We start from the raw sequence: 8,427 nt of genomic DNA on the forward strand, positions 1-8,427 counted from the left end.
GACTATCAAATGCAAATTCTAGAATTGTTTACCCTATCCAAAAATGTAGACTATCATATGTAGTTTCTAGAATTTATATCCCCACTCCAAACACATGGTCTATCATATGCAATTTCTAGAATTTATTTCCCTTCTCCAAAAACGTGAACTAACATATGCAATTTCAGGGAATTTTTTCCCTACTCAGAACACGTGTATATCATATACAATTTATGGAATTTAGTTCCCTTCTCCAAAAATGTGGACTATCATATGCAATTTTCAAGAATTTGGTTCCATTCTCCAAAAAACGTGGTCTATCATATGAATATCTGAAACTACTTTTCCCTCTCCAAAAATGTGGACTATCATTTGCAATTTCTAGAATTTCTTTATCTTTTTCAAATAATGTGGTCAATTGTATGCAATTTCTTGAATTTTTTACCTTCTCCAAAAATGTGGACCATGATATATAATTTCTAGTATTTCTTTCCCTTCTCCAAAAATGCGTACTATCATATGCACATTTTAAGAATTCCTTTCCCTTCTCAAAATATATGAGGACTATCTTATGAGATTTTTGGAAATCCTATCACTTCTCGAAAAATGTGGACTATTATATGCAATTTATTGAATTTTGTTCCCTTCTCCAAAAACGTGGACTAGCATATGCAATTTTTGGAATTTCTTTCCATTCTCCTAAAAAACGTGGTCTATCATATGAATTTCTTTAATTACTTTCCCTTCTCCAAAAACATGGACTATCATATGCAATTTATGGAATTTTTTTACCTTCCCCAAAAACGTGGACTACAATATGCAATTTCTAGAATTTATTTCCTTTTCGCCAAAAACATGGACTATCATATGTAATTTTAGGAATCTCTTTCCCCTTTTCAAAAACGTGGACTATCATATGCAATTTCTAGAATTTCTTTCCCTTCTCCAAAAACGTTTACTATTATATGCAATTTCTCCAATTTATTCCCCTTCTCCAAAATCGTGGACTATCATAAACAATTTCAGGAATCTCTTTCCCTTCTCCATAAACGTGGTCTATCTTATACATTTTTTAGAATTTATTTCCCTTCTCCATAAACGTGGACTATCATATGCAATTTTCAAGAATTCCTTTCCCTTCTCAAAATACGAGGACAATCATATGAGATTTTTGGAATTACTATCACTTCTCGAAAAATGTGGACTATTATATTCAATTTATTGAATTTTATTCCTTTCTCCAAAAACATGGACTATCAAATACGATTTTTGCAGTTTATTTCACTTCTTCCAAAAACGTAGTCTATCATATAAATTTCGGAAATTACTTTCCCCTCTCCTAAAACATGGACTATCATATGCAATTTAGAGAATTTTTTCCCTTCTCCAAAAATGTGGACTATCATATGCAAATTCTAGAATTGTTTACCCTATCTAAAAATGTAGACTATCATATGTAGTTTCTAGAATTTATATCCCCACTCCAAACACATGGTCTCTCATATGCAATTTCTGGAATTTATTTCCCTTCTCCAAAAACGTGAACTAACATATGCAATTTCAGGGAATTTTTTCCCTTCTCAAAACACGTGTATATCATATACAATTTATGGAATTTAGTTCCCTTCTCCAAAAATGTGGACTATCATATGCAATTTTCAAGAATTTCGTTCCATTCTCCAAAAAACGTGGTCTATCATATGAATATTGAAACTACTTTTCCCTCTCCAAAAATGTGGACTATCATTTGCAATTTCTAGAATTTCTTTATCTTTTTCAAATAATGTGGTCAATTGTATGCAATTTCTTGAATTTTTTACCTTCTCCAAAAATGTGGACCATGATATATAATTTCTAGTATTTCTTTCCCTTCTCCAAAAATGCGTACTATCATATGCACATTTTAAGAATTCCTTTCCCTTCTCAAAATATATGAGGACTATCTTATGAGATTTTTGGAATTCCTATCACTTCTCGAAAAATGTGGACTATTATATGCAATTTATTGAATTTTGTTCCCTTCTCCAAAAACGTGGACTAGCATATGCAATTTTAGGAATTTCTTTCCATTCTCCTAAAAAACTTGGTCTATCATATGAATTTCTTTAATTACTTTCCCTTCTCCAAAAACATGGACTATCATATGCAATTAATGGAATTTCTTTCCCTTCCCCAAAAACGTGGACTATAATATGCAATTTCTGGAATTTATTTCCTTTTCGCCAAAAACGTGGACTATCATATGCAATTTTAGGAATCTCTTTCCCCTTTTCAAAAACGTGGACTATCATATGCAATTTCTAGAATTTCTTTCCCTTCACCAAAAAACGTTTACTATTATATGCAATTTCTCCAATTTACTCCCCTTCTCCAAAATCGTGGACTATCATAAACAATTTCAGGAATCTCTTTCCCTTCTCCATAAACGTGGTCTATCTTATACATTTTTTAGATTTATTTCCCTTCTCCATAAACGTGGACTATTATATGCAATTTTCAAGAATTCCTTTCCCTTCTCAAAATACGAGGACTATCATATGAGATTTTTGGAATTACTATCACTTCTCGAAAAATGTCGACTATTATATTCAATTTATTGAATTTTATTCCTTTCTCCAAAAACATGGACTATCAAATACGATTTTTGCAGTTTATTTCACTTCTGCCAAAAACGTGGTCTATCATATAAATTTCGGAAATTACTTTCCCCTCTCCTAAAACATGGACTATCATATGCAATTTAGAGAATTTTTTCCCTTCTCCGAAAATGTGGACTATCAAATGCAAATTCTAGAATTGTTTACCCTATCCAAAAATGTAGACTATCATATGTAGTTTCTAGAATTTATATCCCCACTCCAAACACATGGTCTATCATATGCAATTTCTAGAATTTATTTCCCTTCTCCAAAAACGTGAACTAACATATGCAATTTCAGGGAATTTTTTCCCTTCTCAGAACACGTGTATATCATATACAATTTATGGAATTTAGTTCCCTTCTCCAAAAATGTGGACTATCATATGCAATTTTCAAGAATTTGGTTCCATTCTCCAAAAAACGTGGTCTATCATATGAATATCTGAAACTACTTTTCCCTCTCCAAAAATGTGGACTATCATTTGCAATTTCTAGAATTTCTTTATCTTTTTCAAATAATGTGGTCAATTGTATGCAATTTCTTGAATTTTTTACCTTCTCCAAAAATGTGGAGCATGATATATAATTTCTAGTATTTCTTTCCCTTCTCCAAAAATGCATACTATCATATGCACATTTTAAGAATTCCTTTCCCTTCTCAAAATATATGAGGACTATCTTATGAGATTTTTGGAAATCCTATCACTTCTCGAAAAATGTGGACTATTATATGCAATTTATTGAATTTTGTTCCCTTCTCCAAAAACGTGGACTAGCATATGCAATTTTTGGAATTTCTTTCCATTCTCCTAAAAAACGTGGTCTATCATATGAATTTCTTTAATTACTTTCCCTTCTCCAAAAACATGGACTATCATATGCAATTTATGGAATTTTTTTACCTTCCCCAAAAACGTGGACTACAATATGCAATTTCTAGAATTTATTTCCTTTTCGCCAAAAACATGGACTATCATATGTAATTTTAGGAATCTCTTTCCCCTTTTCAAAAACGTGGACTATCATATGCAATTTCTAGAATTTCTTTCCCTTCTCCAAAAACGTTTACTATTATATGCAATTTCTCCAATTTATTCCCCTTCTCCAAAATCGTGGACTATCATAAACAATTTCAGGAATCTCTTTCCCTTCTCCATAAACGTGGTCTATCTTATACATTTTTTAGAATTTATTTCCCTTCTCCATAAACGTGGACTATCATATGCAATTTTCAAGAATTCCTTTCCCTTCTCAAAATACGAGGACAATCATATGAGATTTTTGGAATTACTATCACTTCTCGAAAAATGTGGACTATTATATTCAATTTATTGAATTTTATTCCTTTCTCCAAAAACATGGACTATCAAATACGATTTTTGCAGTTTATTTCACTTCTTCCAAAAACGTAGTCTATCATATAAATTTCGGAAATTACTTTCCCCTCTCCTAAAACATGGACTATCATATGCAATTTAGAGAATTTTTTCCCTTCTCCAAAAATGTGGACTATCATATGCAAATTCTAGAATTGTTTACCCTATCTAAAAATGTAGACTATCATATGTAGTTTCTAGAATTTATATCCCCACTCCAAACACATGGTCTCTCATATGCAATTTCTGGAATTTATTTCCCTTCTCCAAAAACGTGAACTAACATATGCAATTTCAGGGAATTTTTTCCCTTCTCAAAACACGTGTATATCATATACAATTTATGGAATTTAGTTCCCTTCTCCAAAAATGTGGACTATCATATGCAATTTTCAAGAATTTCGTTCCATTCTCCAAAAAACGTGGTCTATCATATGAATATTGAAACTACTTTTCCCTCTCCAAAAATGTGGACTATCATTTGCAATTTCTAGAATTTCTTTATCTTTTTCAAATAATGTGGTCAATTGTATGCAATTTCTTGAATTTTTTACCTTCTCCATAAATGTGGACCATGATATATAATTTCTAGTATTTCTTTCCCTTCTCCAAAAATGCGTACTATCATATGCACATTTTAAGAATTCCTTTCCCTTCTCAAAATATATGAGGACTATCTTATGAGATTTTTGGAATTCCTATCACTTCTCGAAAAATGTGGACTATTATATGCAATTTATTGAATTTTGTTCCCTTCTCCAAAAACGTGGACTAGCATATGCAATTTTAGGAATTTCTTTCCATTCTCCTAAAAAACGTGGTCTATCATATGAATTTCTTTAATTACTTTCCCTTCTCCAAAAACATGGACTATCATATGCAATTTATGGAATTTCTTTACCTTCCCCAAAAACGTGGACTACAATATGCAATTTCTAGAATTTATTTCCTTTTCGCCAAAAACGTGGACTATCATATGTAATTTTAGGAATCTCTTTCCCCTTTTCAAAAACGTGGACTATCATATGCAATTTCTAGAATTTCTTTACCTTCTCCAAAAACTTTTACTATTATATGCAATTTCTCCAATTTACTCCCCTTCTCCAAAATCGTGGACTATCATAAACAATTTCAGGAATCTCTTTCCCTTCTCCATAAACGTGGTCTATCTTATACATTTTTTAGATTTATTTCCCTTCTCCATAAACGTGGACTATTATATGCAATTTTCAAGAATTCCTTTCCCTTCTCAAAATACGAGGACTATCATATGAGATTTTTGGAATTACTATCACTTCTCGAAAAATGTCGACTATTATATTCAATTTATTGAATTTTATTCCTTTCTCCAAAAACATGGACTATCAAATACGATTTTTGCAGTTTATTTCACTTCTGCCAAAAACGTGGTCTATCATATAAATTTCGGAAATTACTTTCCCCTCTCCTAAAACATGGACTATCATATGCAATTTAGAGAATTTTTTCCCTTCTCCGAAAATGTGGACTATCAAATGCAAATTCTAGAATTGTTTACCCTATCCAAAAATGTAGACTATCATATGTAGTTTCTAGAATTTATATCCCCACTCCAAACACATGGTCTATCATATGCAATTTCTAGAATTTATTTCCCTTCTTCAAAAACGTGAACTAACATATGCAATTTCAGGGAATTTTTTCCCTTCTCAAAACACGTGTATATCATATACAATTTATGGAATTTAGTTCCCTTCTCCAAAAACGTGGACTATCATATGCAATTTTCAAGAATTTCGTTCCATTCTCCAAAAAACGTGGTCTATCATATGAATATCTGAAATTACTTTTCCCTCTCCAAAAATGTGGACTATCATTTGCAATATCTAGAATTTCTTTCTCTTTTTCAAATAATGTGGTCAATTGTATGCAATTTCTTGAATTTTTTACCTTGTCCAAAAATGTGGACCATGATATAAAATTTCTATTATTTCTTTCCCTTCTCCAAAAACGCGTACTATCATATGCACATTTTAAGAATTCCTTTCCCTTCTCGAAATATATGAGGACTATCGTATGAGATTTTTGTAAATCCTATCACTTCTCGAAAAATGTGGACTATTATATGCAATTTATTGAATTTTGTTCCCTTCTCCAAAAACGTGGACTAGCATATGCAATTTTAGGAATTTCTTTCCATTCTCCTAAAAAACTTGGTCTATCATATGAATTTCTTTAATTACTTTCCCTTCTCCAAAAACATGGACTATCATATGCAATTAATGGAATTTCTTTCCCTTCCCCAAAAACGTGGACTATAATATGCAATTTCTGGAATTTATTTCCTTTTCGCCAAAAACGTGGACTATCATATGCAATTTTAGGAATCTCTTTCCCCTTTTCAAAAACGTGGACTATCATATGCAATTTCTAGAATTTCTTTCCCTTCACCAAAAAACGTTTACTATTATATGCAATTTCTCCAATTTATTCCCCTTCTCCAAAATCGTGGACTATCATAAACAATTTCAGGAATCTCTTTCCCTTCTCCATAAACGTGGTCTATCTTATACATTTTTTGGAATTTATTTCCCTTCTCCATAAACGTGGACTATCATATGCAATTTTCAAGAATTCATTTCCCTTCTTAAAATACGAGGACTATCATATGAGATTTTTGGAATTTCTATCACTTCTCGAAAAATGTGGACTATTATATTCAATTTATTGAATTTTATTCCTTTCCCCAAAAACATGGACTATCATATACGATTTTTGCAGTTTATTTCACTTCTCCCAAAAACATGGTCTATCATATAAATTTCGGAAATTACTTTCCCCTCTCCAAAAACATGGACTATCATATGCAATTTAGAGAATTTTTTCCCTTCTCCAAAAATGTGGACTATCATATGCAAATTCTAGACTTGTTTACCCTATCCAAAAATGTAGACTATCATATGCAGTTTATAGAATTTATGTCCCCACTCCAAACACATGGTCTATCATATGCAATTTCTTGAATTTATTTCCCTTCTCCAAAAACGTGAACTAACATATGCAATTTCAGGGAATTTTTTCCCTTCTCAAAACACGTGTATATCATATACAATTTATGGAATTTAGTTCCCTTCTCCAAAAATGTGGACTGTCATATGCAATTTTCAAGAATTTCGTTCCATTCTCCAAAAAACGTGGTCTATCATATGAATATCTGAAACTACTTTTCCCTCTCCAAAAATGTGGACTATCATTTGCAATTTCTAGAATTTCTTTATCTTTTTCAAATAATGTGGTCAATTGTATGCAATTTCTTGAATTTTTTACCTTCTCCAAAAATGTGGACCATGATATATAATTTCTAGTATTTCTTTCCCTTCTCCAAAAATGCGTACTATCATATGCACATTTTAAGAATTCCTTTCCCTTCTCAAAATATATGAGGACTATCTTATGAGATTTTTGGAATTCCTATCACTTCTCGAAAAATGTGGACTATTATATGCAATTTATTGAATTTTGTTCCCTTCTCCAAAAACGTGGTCTAACATATGCAATTTTAGGAATTTCTTTCAATTCTCCTAAAAAACATGGTCTATCATATGAATTTCTTTAATTACTTTCCCTTCTCCAAAAACATGGACTATCATATGCAATTTATGGAATTTCTTTACCTTCCCCAAAAACGTGGACTACAATATGCAATTTCTAGAATTTATTTCCCCTTCTCAAAAAACGTGGACTATCATATGTAATTTTAGGAATCTCTTTCCCCTTTTCAAAAACGTGGACTATCATATGCAATTTCTAGAATTTCTTTCCCTTCTCCAAAAACGTTTACTATTATATGCAATTTCTCCAATTTATTCCCCTTCTCCAAAATCGTGGACTATCATAAACAATTTCAGGAATCTCTTTCCCTTCTCCATAAACGTGGTCTATCTTATACATTATTTAGAATTTATTTCCCTTCTCCATAAACGTGGACTATCATATGCAATTTTCAAGAATTCCTTTCCCTTCTCAAAATACGAGGACAATCATATGAGATTTTTGTAATTACTATCACTTCTCGAAAAATGTGGACTATTATATTCAATTTATTGAATTTTATTCTTTTCTCCAAAAACATGGACTATCAAATACGATTTTTGCAGTTTATTTCACTTCTGCCAAAAACGTGGTCTATCATATAAATTTCGGAAATTACTTTCCCCTCTCCTAAAACATGGACTATCATATGCAATTTAAAGAATTTTTTCCGTTCTCCAAAAATGTGGACTATCATATGCAAATTCTAGAATTGTTTACCCTATCCAAAAATGTAGACTATCATATGTAGTTTCTAGAATTTATATCCCCACTCCAAACACATGGTCTATCATATGCAATTTCTGGAATTTATTTCCCTTCTCCAAAAACGTGAACTAACATATGCAATTTCAGGGAATT

Source organism: Vicia villosa, linkage group LG3, assembly GCF_029867415.1.
Source record: "Vicia villosa cultivar HV-30 ecotype Madison, WI linkage group LG3, Vvil1.0, whole genome shotgun sequence".
Taxonomy (NCBI): Eukaryota; Viridiplantae; Streptophyta; class Magnoliopsida; order Fabales; family Fabaceae; genus Vicia; species Vicia villosa.